We start from the raw sequence: 15,217 nt of genomic DNA, 5'->3' as shown, positions 1-15,217 counted from the left end.
TCGACTCTACCGGAGCTGCCAAGATAGGCGGGGAGGTGAGTATTTCCTTCAACCCTCGAAGAGCTGCATCACCTGCGTCGTCCCGGCATAAATTTGTCTGCTTTCTTCAGCAGCTTGTACGAGAGGTAATGCCTTCTCGCCAAGACGGCTAACAAACCTACTGATTGCTGCAACACAACCAGTTAGTCGTTGCACATCTTTGAGACAAGTTGGCCTTTTGATGCACAGGATTGCCTTGATCTTTTCCGGGTTAACCTCAATGCCTCTATGAGAGACTATGAAGCCAAGGAGTTTTCCTACTGGCACGCCAAAGACGCACTTCCGCGGCGTCCACCGCATCGTGTACCTGCGGAGGTTGTCGAAGGTTTCGTGAGGTCGCTGATCAAGTCGGATCCTTTCCGGTCATGACCGCGATGTCGTCGACGTAAGCGTGCACGTTCCGGCCAATTTGGTCCTTCAGGCACCGCTGCATCGTACGCTGGTAGGTAGCACCTGCATTTTTCAAACCAAAGGGCATAGTAACATAGCAGTAAGTACCGAACGGGGTAATGAATGAAGTCGCCTTTTGGTCGGATTCCTTCATCCGGATCTGATGATACCCGGAATACGCATCAAGAAAACACAGAAGTTCCGCCCCGCCGTCGAATCAATGACTTGGTCAATGCGCGGCAAGGGGAACGGATCCTTCGGGCAGTGTTTGTTCAAGCCAGAGTAATCGATGCACATTCTTAGTATTTCAGTGTTCTTTTTGGGTACAAGGACGGGATTCGCGACCCAATCGGTGTGGATAACTTCCATTACAAAACCTGCTTCTAATAACTTTGCTAGTTCCATCCCTATGGCGCGGCGCTTCTTATCTCCAAAGCGTCGCATAGCTTGCTTCACTGGTTTGGCCCCCGGATTTATGTTGAGGTAGTGCTCGGCGAGTTCCCTAGGTACTCCGGACATGTCAGAAGGTTGCCATGCGAAGATATCCATGTTAGCGCGGAGGAACTCGACGAGCGCGCTTTCCTATTTGGGGTCCATGTTGGCTCCGACTGAAACCTGCTTGGAAGAGTCACCTGGAATGAGGTCATGCTTCTTGGTTTCTATCGCGGGCTTGAAGGAGGTTTTCTGCTCGGAGATTTGCTTCTTGGTGGTCTGCATCTCAGTCGGATCCACCGCGGCTCTATAGCCTTTCAGCTCTTCTCCGGATATCACAGACTCTGCGAAGGCGGCTTCGCCTAACTCGCACTCATGAGCCTTTTTGTAGTCTCCGGATACGGTAATCATACCTTTAGGACCCGGAATCTTGAGCTTGTTGTAGATGTAGCACGCTCTTGCGTGGAACTTGTGGTAGGTGGGCCTGCCGAAGATGACGTGGTAGGAGCTCTTGAAGGGCACAACTTCAAACGTGATCTTCTCTTCGTGGAAATTATGAACATCGCCAAAAGCCACGGGAAGTGTGATGTCGCCGAGGGAATTCGCCTTCTTACCCGGAACCACGCCATGAAACTCGGTGGTGCTGTGTTTGAGCTGTTCCTTGGTGAGGTTCATCCGCTCTAGAGTCTCCAGGTACATGATGTTCAAAGCTAGCTCCGCCATCCATGAGGCACTTGGAGAAGTCATACCCGTCTATGCGGGGACTTACAACCAAGGCGTAGCACTCCTTTGGCACAATTGCGGGATGATCCTTCCGATCAAATGTGCACGGAATTTCCGACCACCTGACGTACTGCGGCACAGCCGGAACTATGGCGTTCAGATCCGGGTAGCTGACTTGGAGGCGCGCATCGTTGGGGTTCCGAGGAAAGTGTGGTAAGCCCCCACGCTCTTTTTGTCGAATGGGTTGGATTTTCCTGCGGATCCTGCCTTGGGATCCGGCGAGTTATCATCCTCATCCATCGCCTCGGAACTATCATCCTCTTTGTCCTTGTTCTTGCCCTTGCCACCTTTTCCGCGAGGGCGGTGCTTCCGGCGCGCTTGTATCCGGCCTCCGGGTCGTTTTTTAGATCATTGACCCACTTGCGCTGCGGTTGGTATGAGTGGACTTCCCCGTAACCGGGTCCGGATGGGCCGGGCAGGCATGTCTCTGTACTCCTCATAGGTTTGCGGTGCGCGGGATCCGGCAAGCAGTGACCTCGGAGGTATGCCGCCGACCCCTGCCGGCTCCGCCTCCGCGTCCGCGTCCTCTTCCGCCTCCTGGACCTCCGCGTTGAAACGCCATGGCGACCATCTCGGATCCGCCACTCTTCCGGTCATCGTGTTCTTGCGCTTATGGCTGCTGCTGCCGCCATTGTCACGGTTCTTCTTTTGTTGGTGCAGGGGATTGCTGTAGGCTGCGAGATCACCGCCGCGTCATCATCGGCGGCGGTGTGGTCGCTAGCGATGGTGATCATGTCATCCAACGTCGCTTGATTTGCATTGACCATGCAGGTTAGCTTGTGTCGCAGCAATCCTCCTCGCTGCAAGCCCCCAATGAAGGCGTGCATTGCTGTGCGGTTGTCAACGTTCTCGCACTCGTTTCGCATGCCAACCATCGGGTGAGGAAGTTTCTCGATGTTTCGCCCTTCTTCTCGGATGCAAGCCTCGTAGGTCGCTTGTTGTGGCAGGTCTCTTGTAGGTGCCCCCAAGTGTTTCTCAAAAGCATTCTTCAGGTCGAACCAGCAAAAGATGGAGTTCTTCTCGAGGTCACCGAGCCGTATCCGGGCTGGACCTACAAGGTACAATCTGGAGCATGCGGCAGCGATGTTAGGGGTTCCTCCGGCGAAGGTTCCAGCATTGTAGTAATCCTCGATCCAGGTATCCGGCCTTTCGGTGCCATCGTAGTGCTTCAGATTTCCGGGTAGCTTGAGGTTCATCCTTGGGTTTGGTTCCTCTCGAATCTTCCTGCCAAAGCACTTCGGGCCAATGTAGTCGGTTCTGTACTCGTTAAGGCGGTCCCGCGCGTCGCACGAGCCGTGGCGAGGAGACTTAGAGCGAGAGCGAGATCTCCGGCCATTGCCTCCGCCTCCACCTCCGCCGCCACCGCTAGGTGGTGGGGAGGGAGACCTGCGAGGTGGGCGGTCTGACTTCTTGCTTCCGCCGTCTGAATCTCCTCGGCCTTCCTGGTGCCGACTCCGGCTCCCGTGGCTGCCTTCGCCTTGGCGCTGGCTGCCCTGGTCGTTCCGGCGAGGATCCGGTCACGGCTCCGACGAGGCTCGGGTCCCGGCTCCTACGAGGTTCGGATCGCGGTTCCGGCGAGGCTCTGGACCGCGGTCTTCATTCCGACTCCTCCCGGGCTCGGGCTCATGAACATTGTTCTGATTCCGGCGAGGTTCCGGCGAGCGCTCCCTGTTTCTGTTTCTTGGCAGCACGTTGTCGCGGATAACAAGCGCACCATGCCCTACGGGCCTGGTGTTTCCGGCTGGACTACGGCGGCGAGGGGGTCGCGGGTAACCCTTGGGTGGAGGTGAGGGGTTGCGGTATTTGTCTCTTCCGGAGTACATCGCGTCCTTTCCCTTCCTTGGATCCGACGGAGGCGTCTGTGACGGAACGGGGATCGGATTTGGGTGCTCCCTGGCCCTTCTTCTGCGCTCCGACGATCCGGTGTGCGATTCATCGTCCTTCTGCGCGGTAGATACACAGTTATCCGGATTGGATTCCAACCTGCGCGAAGTATCTGCCTTGCTCTGCTGCTGCATTGCTGAAGCGACAAGTGTGCGGAGATAGTTGATGTCAACTTCTTCGTCCTTCTTCTTCAGCAATTCCGCTGCTTTCTGTATGTTGTCCTTGGGAGTTTCCAGCGGCTGGTGATCTGCGGGCGTGTTGAAGGGTATTCTGCGAGGCGGAATTGCTTCTCTAACAATTCGATCGGCCTCCGCCTGCGCATAGGTCATCTTTACCTCCCACTCAGCCCTCATGCTCTTGACTTGCTCGAGTGTGGCAGCAATCTCGCGGTCCTGTCTCTCGAAGTTTTCCGTCCGTGCCGCATGATCTGCCTCTTCCTATCCTTAACGCAGCTTCGGTGTCGGCGAGCCTCTTGGCTGTGGCCGTATTTCCTTCGGCGGTCTCTAGGGCCTCCGGATCTGCGGCGCCGCCCGGGGTTATAGGTGTGTTAAGAACTGCTCGCGCGGCCACCTCTTCGCCGACAAGATTTCCTCCGAGGGAGAATCCCTTTGGGGTCGCACCCGAGACATTGGAGATCCTTGATGGGATGGTTGGGGTCGATTGGCTCACTTGGTCTCCGGATCCAGTTTGCCCCAGCGCTGCTACCGTTGCGAGAACCTGCTTGGGCTGGGCGGAGTCGACTTCAGGCTGATCGCCATATCCGTACTCCCTTATCTTGCGAACGAAGTCATCAGATTCCGTGGACGGGGTGTCGCCGGAAATTGGGCTCCGATTGCCCAAGATCGACTCTTCAACCGGAGCTTCGCTTTCTCCGACAAGCTGAGCCTGATCCGGATCCGCGTTGTGCTCCGGTGCCTCTACCTGCTCAGACCAGCTCCGATCGCTTGAGGGCGGTTCCGGCGGTGTGGGCCAAGAAGTGTACGAAGTGGCACCTGCTTTTCTAACACCAGGAGACCCAGCGGATCTCGCATTGGTCTTCCACCTTTGTTTCCCGCTCGGGGCGGATTGGGTGGGCTTTGAAATTTCCAGATCCAAGGCGGAATCTTCCTTGGGAAGCTCCTGCATCTCAGATCGGACCTTCGCGACGGCCGTCCGGCTCATGCGGCGGTCGCGTGCGTTACTTACCAGTGGGTTTCCGTCGGAATCGACGGTTTCCCCGATGAAGATGTGAATGCCGCCAATTGGGACGATGGAGAGCTTGACGGGGTTTGTCCTAGCCGGAATCCAGCACTCATCCGGAGGGACGATCGGCAGATTCCCGGCGTAAAGGACGCGCCCCACAGCGATGGTGTCGTCGTAGCTTCCCATGGCGGAACCCTCCCGGTTCCGGCCTCCAGACGCCACAGGCCCCACGGTGGGCGCCAACTGTCGTTGCCTAATCGACGGTACCCCGGAGGAGGGATCCTCACGAGGGGGAGAAGAAGTAGGGGCCATAGGGCGGAGTGCTCTCGGGACGGTGGTACGCGAGTTACCCAGCTTCGGAACACCTGCACGATGACAGGGCCTACTGCTGCTTGTCTGGAATTATCTGGGCGCTTTCGCGTTGTTACAATGAGTTGTGGTTGTGCCTCTAGGGCTCCCGGGATCCGGCTTATAAAGGCGCACGGATCTAGGGTTTACACGGAGAGTCCTAGCCGGATTACAGATAGCCTAGCTACGGTACAATATCTTGCCGTGCACGTCACGGATCCGCCTTCCATACATGTCGTACTGGATCCGGGTTCCTCATGGGCCTCCCTGGATCCGGGTCACTCCTAGGTCGGTGCGGATCCGGCCTGCTGATCCTGGGCTGGACTTCTTCCTTCATGATCAACAGCAACTGGGCCACCCGATGGGCCACATGCCTCATCACCGTCTGTGGGCCACCCGGGCTTGCCGGATCTAGGCACTGTCGATGGTACACCCATGAAGTATACCCACAACATTGTGTCTCCTCTTCTTTTGGTCAGTGTGTGTGGTAATGATGCCTTGTGGGGTGAGCTTTTGGGTTATGCTTGGTGTGATGTTTATTCAGTGTGTGTGGTCTATGACAGTTATTTGCTCCTTATTGGGATTGCTGTTCCCTCAGACTACCAGCTTTTGTTCTGGTTTCATGTGACTGATATTATGTGTCAGTATTGGACCCTCTCTTTATTATTATGTTTATCATGAGTCGATTATCTATAAGAAAATGGCGTGTTCTGTGTTGGAATGTGCGTGGTATTAATGCTGAGGGGCGACAAAGAGAGGTCAGGTCCAAAATTGATGAGAGTGAATGTGATATTATTTGTTTGCAAGAAACCAAGTGTGAATCTTTTGATTGGAAACTTATTAGGAAATTTTGCCCCAAGAGGTTTGATTCATTTGCATACTCTCCATCAGTAGGTGCCTCTGGGGGAATTTTGGTGGTTTGGAATTCTTCTGTTTTCCAAGGAGTGTTGCAACAAATTGAAAGATTTGGTTTGATTGTTAATTTCACCTCTAAACATAACAATCAAAATTGGACCTTGGTGTGTGTTTATGGGCCTTGTCATGGCATTGAAAGGGACAATTTTGTTTCTTGGCTCTATAACTTGCAAATACCTGGATTAGCAAACTGGCTTCTTTTGGGAGACTTTAATTTTGTCAGATCACATGAGAATAGAAATAAACCAGGGGGAGATATTAATGATATGTTTCTTTTTAATGAGATTATTGGACATTTGGGGTTACTAGAATTACCAATCAAAGGGAGATCTTATACTTGGTCCAATATGCAGAGAGATCCATTACTTGAACAACTTGACTTGTTTTTTACCAGTGTTAATTGGATATCAGATTTCCCAAATACCATGGTGCTTCCTTTGGCCAAGATTGGTTCTGATCATGTGCCTTGTGTAATTAATATTGATACTAATATCCCTAGAGCAAAAATCTTCAGATTTGATAATTATTGGGTAGATATGCCTGGTTTCAAAGATTGTGTGGCCAAGTCTTGGGGGAAAGGATCTACTAAGAGTTATAGTACTGCTGCCATTGCTGATAAATTCAAGCAGTTAAGGTTTGAGCTTAAAAAATGGCATCTTAATTTGGCAAGATTAAAGGGACTAATTAAAAGTTGCAATGAAGTAATCCTAGCTATGGATACCTTGGAGGAGCAAAGACCTCTTTTTAGAGTGGAATTTAATTTCAGAAGTATTGTCAAGCTACATTTGTCTGATTTGTTATTGGCTGAATGTAATTATTGGAAGAAAAGGTGTACCATTAGATGGATACAACAAGGGGAGGACAATACAAAATTCTTCCATGCCATGGCCACAGAGAGGTTTAGGAGAAACTCTATTGCTTTGCTCAAAGATGTTGATGGTTCTGATATTACTGATCATCAGTTAATGGCAGGAATGCTTTTGAAGGAGTATAAAGATAGGATGGGTCACTCTGAACCTATTTCTATGCAGTTTGAGCTGTCTAGAATTTTGCAAAGGGTTGATGGGCTTGATGATCTTACTAGGCCTTTTGAGAGCAAGGAAATGGATGATGTAATCAAGGAGATGCCTGTGGATAGAGCTCCTGGGCCTGATGGATTTAATGGGCTCTTTGTTAAGAGATGTTGGTCTATTATTAAGCATGATTTCTACCAGCTGGCTGCTGATTTCCATAATGAGACTATTCAGCTAAAGAATATAAATGGCTCTTATATCACTTTGGTGCCTAAAAAGCAAAACCCAGTACATGTGAATGATTTTAGGCCAATATCCCTGACCAATGTGTGTGTCAAATTCCTGACTAAATTGGCTGCTAATAGGCTTCAAGGGAAAATTCTTTCTTGTATTCATAAAAATCAGTATGGGTTTTTGAGAGGTAGGACCATACAGGATTGTTTGGCCTGGGCTTTTGAATATTTGTTTCTTTGCCAGCAGTCCAAGAAGCCAATTATTATCCTTAAATTGGATTTTGCTAAAGCATTTGATACTATTGAGCATGAGGCAATTTTGCAAGTTATGAGGTACAAGGGGTTTAACACTAAATGGATCAATTGGGCTAAGCTCATACTGTCTACTGGTACTTCATCAATCTTGCTAAATGGCATTCCTGGGAAGCAGTTTGAATGTAGGAGAGGGGTGAGGCAAGGAGACCCAATTTCCCCATTATATTATCTCTTTGGGTCAGATTTGTTGCAGTCTGCAGTAAATGATATGGTGGTCCAAGGGACCCTATCTTTACCAATTATCACAAATGATGTGGACTTTCCAATAATCCAATATGCTGATGATACATTGTTAATCTTGCCAGCTGATAAGCTACAGTTAATTGAGCTCAAGGAAACCCTTAGGAAATTTTCTCTTTCTACTGGGTTGAGAATTAATTTTGATAAATCTCAGATGGTTCCTATTAATGTTGAGGATGATTTGCTCAAGGAGTTGGCAGATGAATTTGGCTGTCAGATAGGTCAGATGCCCTTTACTTATCTTGGACTACCCCTAGGGACTACAAGGCCAACGATTGAGAGCTATCCCCACTAGTGTGTAGGCTTGAAAGGAAACTTACCTCAAGTTCTAGCTTTCTGTCTCAAGGAGCCAGATTACAACTAATAAATTCAGCCCTGTCCTCTATGCCATTACACTTTCTATGTACCTTACAGCTGCCACCAGGGCTCACAAATCAACTAGACAGAATCCTTAGGCAGTGCTTATGGAGGGATCAAGATGGGGTACCCAAACAGTCTTTAGCTGCCTGGGAAATGGTTTGTAAACCAAAGAAAAAGGGAGGCTTAGGAATTATTAATTTTCAGAAGCAAAATGCAGCTCTCTTAATCAAATTTCTGGATAAGTTTTATAACAAAAGGGATATCCCTTGGATCCAATTAATATGGTCTGCTCACTATCCAGGGAAACTACCACATGAGGAAAATATGGTTGGATCTTTTTGGTGGAGGGATGTACTGAGGCAAGTTGACAACTTTAGAGGAGTGGCTCTGGTTTCACATGGAAGGGGAGATAATATTTCTTTTTGGAATGATAATTGGGATGTTGCACATTCTGCATTACCAATGTGTGTTAGGTTTCCAAGATTGCATTCATATGCCTTACAGCAAGCCATCTCTGTTTCTGCCGTATATCAGCTGGAGGATTTGCATTCCATATTTTATTTTCCTATGTCTCAGCAAGCTTATCAAGAGTTACAGAGTCTGGAGACTATAATGCAGGATAACCCTTTGTTACAGAAGAATGATGAATGGAATTACTGCTGGGGGAAAAGTTATTCTGCAAAAGGGTTTTATGATCATATTCATTCTCATATTCAGGTGCCCAATGTGTATCTGTGGCTGTGGAAGTCCTGTTGTGTAATGAAAATCAAGGTGTTTGCTTGGTTGTTGCTTTCTGACAGATTGAACACTAGGGATTTGTTACAGAGGAGGAATTGGAATGTAACTGATGACAAACATTGTGAGTTATGTTTGCTGAGGGCATATGAAGATAGAGTGCATTTATTTTTTGAATGCAACTTCAGTGCTCGGATTTGGTCTTATCTTCAGATTGATTGGCAGCCCCTGGGAGATATACAGTCAATAGTGCATCATGCAAGGAGGAGTTTTAGACAGCCTTTCTTTATGGAAGTGTTAATCATAGCATGCTGGAATATTTGGCTTGTCCGAAATGCGAAGATTTTTAGACAGGAGAGAAGCTCTTTCACTAAGTGGAAGGGTCAGTTCATTCATGACATGACTTTGCTGCAATATAGAATCAAAGCTAAGTACAAGGATGGCCTGTTGAGTTGGATTAGGTCCCTACCTTAGTGCCCTTTCCAGCTCTTTTGTTGTACTTTTTTCCTTAGTTAGTTGTACTCTTCTCTTGGACTTTGGTCCAAGTTTTATATATTAATAAATTGCTGTGGGGCTTTTTGCCTCACAGTCCTGGTTTTCAAAAAAAAATAGTGATACAAAACACATTGCAATCATAAAGGGATATAAATAAGCACTTCACTATGATATTCATAACAGTGAATAAGTATTCTGTGAAATATAGCCTAAGAGACCCACACGGTGCACACACTGTCACCTTTACACACGTGGGACAAGGAGTCTCCGGAGATCACATAAGTAAAATCTACTTGACTAGCATAATGACATCTAGATTACAAGCATCATCATATGAATCTCAATCATGTAAGGCAGCTCATGAGATTATTGTATTGAAGTACATAGGAGAGAGATGAACCACATAGCTACCGGTATAGCCCCGAGCCTCGATGGAGAACTACTCCCTCCTCATGGGAGACAGCAGCGTTGATGAAGATGGTGGTGGTGTCGATGGAGAAGCCTTCCGGGGGCACTTCCCCGTCCCGGCGGCGTGCCGGAACAGAGACTCCTGTCCCCCAGATCTTGGCTTCGCGATGGCGGCGGCTCTGGAAGGTTTTCTCTGGTTTCGTCGAACGTGTCGAGGTTTTTAGGTCAGGGACCTTTATATAGGCGAAGAGGCGGAGTCGGAGGGTCGACGAGGCCATGACACACTAGGGGGGCGCGGCCAAGGCCTAGGCCGCGCCACCCTATCGTCTGGGGCCCACAGGGCCCTCCTCTGGCGGTTCTCGGGTGTTCTGGAAGCTTCGTCCAAAAATAGGATGCTGGGCATTGATTTCGTCCGATTTCGAGAATATTTCCTTACTAGGATTTCTGGAACCAAAAATAGCAGAAAACAGGAACTGGCCCTTCGGCATCTCGTCAATAGGTTAGTTCCGGAAAATGCATAAATATGACATAAAGTATGCAAAAAACATGTAGATATCATCAATAATGTGGCATGGAACATAAGAAATTATCGATACGTCGGAGACGTATCACACACTGTCACCTTCACACTACGAAAGGAGGAATAGATCACATCAATACTATCATAGCAATAGTTAACTTCATAATCTACAAGAGATCACAATCATAGCCTACGCCAAGTACTACACGATGCACACACTGTCACCATTACACCGTGCAGGAGGAATAAACTACTTTAATAACATCACTAGAGTAGCACACAGATAAATTGTGATACAAAACACATTGCAATCATAAAGAGATATAAATAAGCACTTCACTATGCCATTCATAACAGTGAATAAGTATTCTGTGAAATATAGCCTAAGAGACCCACACGGTGCACACACTGTCACCTTTACACACGTGGGACAAGGAGTCTCCGGAGATCACATAAGTAAAATCCACTTGACTAGCATAATGACATCTAGATTACAAGCATCATCATATGAATCTCAATCATGTAAGGCAGCTCATGAGATTATTGTATTGAAGTACATAGGAGAGAGATGAACCACATAGCTACCGGTATAGCCCCGAGCCTCGATGGAGAACTACTCCCTCCTCATGGGAGACAGCAGCGTTGATGAAGATGGCGGTGGTGTCGATGGAGAAGCCTTCCTGTAACGGCCCAGGGTAGTACCCCTATTAGATGTGTTTGATCTTTTCTTTTATGCATCATCATGACATCATGCATCATCTCATCCATGTTTTTACTAAATAAAATTATTTTTATAAACCCAAATTATTTTATTTTCCCTCTCATATGGTTTCTATATTAAACCACCTTTTCTATTCTTTTAACAAAACCTTATAACAAAACTATATATTATGTTTATTATAAAACTTGGAACTTATTCTATCTTTACATTCGCCTTTGTATTGAAATTCAAACTTTTATTTGAGTTGGTTCAAATCATGTTTGCAAACAGTTTTTAAAGGAGAAAACACCCTAACCCCTTCTTGGACCTTTTTCTCTTTTCTGGCCCAACTCTTCCTCTCTCTCCCCTGGACCCAATCCCATCCCGGCGGCCCAAGCCAGCCCAGCTCCTTCGGCCCGCTTTCCTCCTAAGCGAAGCGTTACGCTTCTTGTCTTCTTCCCCCAAAAGCGAACACGAGAGGCGCGTGAGAGCACCCTGTGGTCCTCCATCGCCAACCACCGCGCCCACCTTCACCTGCTCCTCCCTCCCCTCTTAAATCCCATCCGCGCAGAAGCAAACCCTAGCCTTCCCCTCTTCCTCCCCTCGGCGCCGCCAACCCTCTTCTCCTTTTCTCTTTCTCTGTGAGCACCACCGTGAGCTCCTCCACGGTGTTTCGTCGTCTCCGGCCTCCCCGCGCCAAGCCAACGCCACCGTTCGACGCGCCTTGTCCTCCTCTTCAACCTAGTGCAAGGAATCGAGCCGGCATCCAGTAAATCGAGCGTAGTTCGCCGTTCCCTTCTCCGTCTCTGGCGCGGTTTCTCGCCGATTCCGGCCGCCACGCTCTTCCCCGGCCTCCGGCGACCGCACCGTAAGCTCGCTGGTGAAGTCCTCGTTCTCCTGAGCCTCTTCCCGCTCTTCCTCCCTCTCTGGAACATCGCCCCCCTTGGTGACCGTCGTCGTTTCGCCGCAGGTGTCGACGCCGGCGAGCTCTCCGGCGACCGCCGTCAACGGCACCGCCTCCTCCTGACCCGCGCCGGCGAGGCCCACCCGGCGCACACCCGCACGCATCCGGGGAGGCCACCCGCAACGCCGCTCTTTCGTCGCCGCCCGCGGTGACCGCCCACTTCGGAACGCGCTCCGCGTCGAACACCTCATGGGCGTGCGCGCATGGTTCGCCAGCGTGGCATCCACGTCGACCCCTTGGCCCCACCTGTCGGCGTCCGAGGCTAGGCCCTCCTCTCGGTGAGAAAACCCTCCGGATCCGATCGGATCTGGTCTTTTATGCGTTCAAGCCCTGCAGCTTTCTTTTCATCAACCCGCAGTCCTTGCTGTGACAGTTTCCAACAAAACCCCTAGATCTCCCGGGAACTAACCCGCAGTCCTTCTCCCGTCGCATTTTCGTTCGGGTCCTTTTTCCTAATTAAATTAATCTTGTTTTTCTATTTTAACTAATAAAAACTAATCTGCTAATAACTTTTAATTGGTAACTCAAAATTAAAAGTGTTGTATATGAATTTTGATCAGAAAAATGTGATGAACATGATTATACCATCCATGCTTGCTGTTGCATCATGAATCATATAATTTCGTGCTAGTTTGCATTACCACCTAATATGGAACATATGGAATATGTGGGATATTATATATATGTTGTCCCGGTTCCATTTAACTTTGATGTAGCACACCCCTGCCATGTTTGCTATGCTAATCCACCCTTAAATTTGTCGGTAGAAAATGCAACTCCAACCCTAACTTGTTTGTCCGGGGTTCCGATCCCGCTTAATTTGGATAATTGCATTGCACCATCTTGCCATGTCATGCATATCATCTTGAGCATGCTGGATCTTCTTTATCCGTAGTAGTAAGACTTGCATACGTTGTTTGTTCCAGCATTTGCTTCTTCACGGATAGGATCACGAGGTGTTGATGTGAGATACGACGAGTTCTCCGACAAGTGCTTCTGCAGCTTTTCACAGGCGAGCCCACCCCTTCTCCTATTTTACTTTTACATGCTCTTTTGATCTATTGCTATCCCTATGTTGCGATTCTGTTGTGTCACGTGTCCTATTCCACCTGTTACCCTATATGATCCGAGATACACCTCCTTGCCCTACCTGATGTTTGTTGTTTGCCAGCTTTGCGAGTCGTAGGCGAGTTTAGGGTCTTGTTGATATCTCGAGATGTTCGGGATATCTTGTTGGGAGGTTATCACATGCTATATCTTTTGTTGGAGATAATCACACTTTACTTTATTGTTAACAACTAAAATTGTAAGCAGAGGCATCAGCAGCCCCTTTGCGAAAGCATCGGAACTTTGACTCGCTAATGTCCCCTAGGATCCGAGTTCTTGTTATCTGTTCCGAGATTGAGCGCTCTACCCGTACGTGGGGGAGTGGGACCCCCATCACCCACTACCTTTCCTCGAGTCTGCATTTCGGGAGCCACAACCTTGGTTTTATTTGCTCATATGCACGATGCACGATTTACTTCTTGTTGCCTTCGGGTGTTTATTTCGTATCGTACTCATCTCGTGGAACGATTAGCGACAGCAGGTTGTTCACACTTAGCTTAGCCGTTGGCACAAACCTCTGGGTCCGTATCGGAGTACGGCCGAACTTCGTCACGGGTAGCTTAGTGGGGTGGCTCCCCTTAAACTTTCTCTTGCATTGGGAACGGTCTTGATGTGAGACTCCACCTGTAGTAAGTGGGTTCGAGCATGCGTATGGTTACATTTGGGCAACCCCTGCAGGGTGTACATCTTATCGATAAGCCGTGTCCGCGGTTATGGACGACTTGGAATTGTATAGCTTGATCATAGAACAACTTACACCGTTATCTTGTTGCTAATAATCTGATAATAACTTGCGTAGTAATATAGCCTTACTACAACCGTTACCCAATAAAACTTGTCCACCGTTGAGTGCCTTTTACATTGCCTCTTCGCAATTGTTGGAGGGGATATGTGTAATCGGCTGGGTTATGTTTGTGTAGTATTTATCTGTTACCTTGTGCGCTCTCTTATCTTCTCTGAGTAGACGGATGTTGTAGCGTGTCTCTATTGGATAGTAGCTTTGCTGCCGCTAAACTCCACATATAGCCGGGTGAAGTTTATACCGCCCACCAGCGAGCATAGCTGGTCTTGTCTCGCAAGTACGTGCCAATGGTACTTACCCTCGCCTTCCTTTCTTTTTGTCTCCTCCCCCTTTTGTCGGCAACCGATGGCCCGACTTTGACAGGTACGAGATGACGACGTTAGCAAGGTTACCCTTCCGGCTTGGCCTGGGCAGGGTTATGGACGCCACTGGTTATCTTCAGGACTCTTAGTCCAATTTGTATCTTGTCCGTACTCGGATGTATTTGATCTTCTGTATGATTTGGATCTTTTTATGTATCTATTTGTATCTTGGCTCGTTGGAGTCGTTGTTGTAATATATGTATCTTGTGGGCTCTATTGTAATCCTGTTGTAATGTTACCGCTCGTGTTAATTCCTCTGGCATCACGTGTGTGATTCGTCGCGCACGTCGTGTCGGAGGGCGTCTCTGAATCGATATCATGCGGATTTCGGCGGGTTCGCTGGGATCCTCATGGTACCGGTTCCGGGGCGTCACAAGTTGGTATCAGAGCCCAGGGTTTGTCGATACCCCACTAGTCCAGCCTGTAGGATAACCTTGCCAATGGACGTTTTGTCTAGTGTCAAAACTATTTTTCTAAAAATTCGTTGGATAGATCTGATTAGCTCTGAATTTTCTCCTTACCTAAATTCTTTCTCCTCTTATCTATGCGAGTTTTGAGCCTTCTCTCTTATCTGAGTTTTCTGAGTCTTAGGTCTCTACGCGGGTTGGACGATCTATACCTTCATCCTAATTGGTTCGATCTTCGGAGGATCCCGACAAAAGCGCATCTTCAGCAGCGGAAGAACGACTTCTTGTTGGTGGTGTCGCCCGATCATCATGGAGCAAGAATTCTTGTTAGTGGTGTCGAGGAGATCGACACGTCGACTGAAGATCCGATAGTTCACCTCTCTCCCCTGTACCTTGGCGTGGGATCTCGGGGCGCGATCCCTTGTTAGTGGTGTCGATTGTAACGGCCCAGGGTAGTACCCCTATTAGATGTGTTTGATCTTTTCTTTTATGCATCATCATGACATCATGCATCATCTCATCCATGTTTTTACTAAATAAAATTATTTTTATAAACCCAAATTATTTTATTTTCCCTCTCATA

General features: G+C 48.5%; 1 long non-coding RNA gene across 1 annotated transcript; it reads left to right on the top strand.

Moving 5' to 3' along the window:
• Positions 1-12,805: 12,805 nt before the first annotated feature.
• Positions 12,806-14,465, top strand: LOC139838439 (uncharacterized). The gene is made up of 2 exons (XR_011755015.1): positions 12,806-12,968; positions 14,229-14,465. It is a non-coding gene; the product is annotated as an uncharacterized lncRNA (long non-coding RNA).
• Positions 14,466-15,217: the final 752 nt, after the last annotated feature.

This window comes from Lolium perenne, chromosome 3 (assembly GCF_019359855.2).
Source record: "Lolium perenne isolate Kyuss_39 chromosome 3, Kyuss_2.0, whole genome shotgun sequence".
NCBI lineage: Eukaryota > Viridiplantae > Streptophyta > Magnoliopsida > Poales > Poaceae > Lolium > Lolium perenne.
The sequence above is the reverse complement of the archived record's forward strand: the minus strand, read 5'-3'. Positions and strand labels throughout refer to the sequence as shown.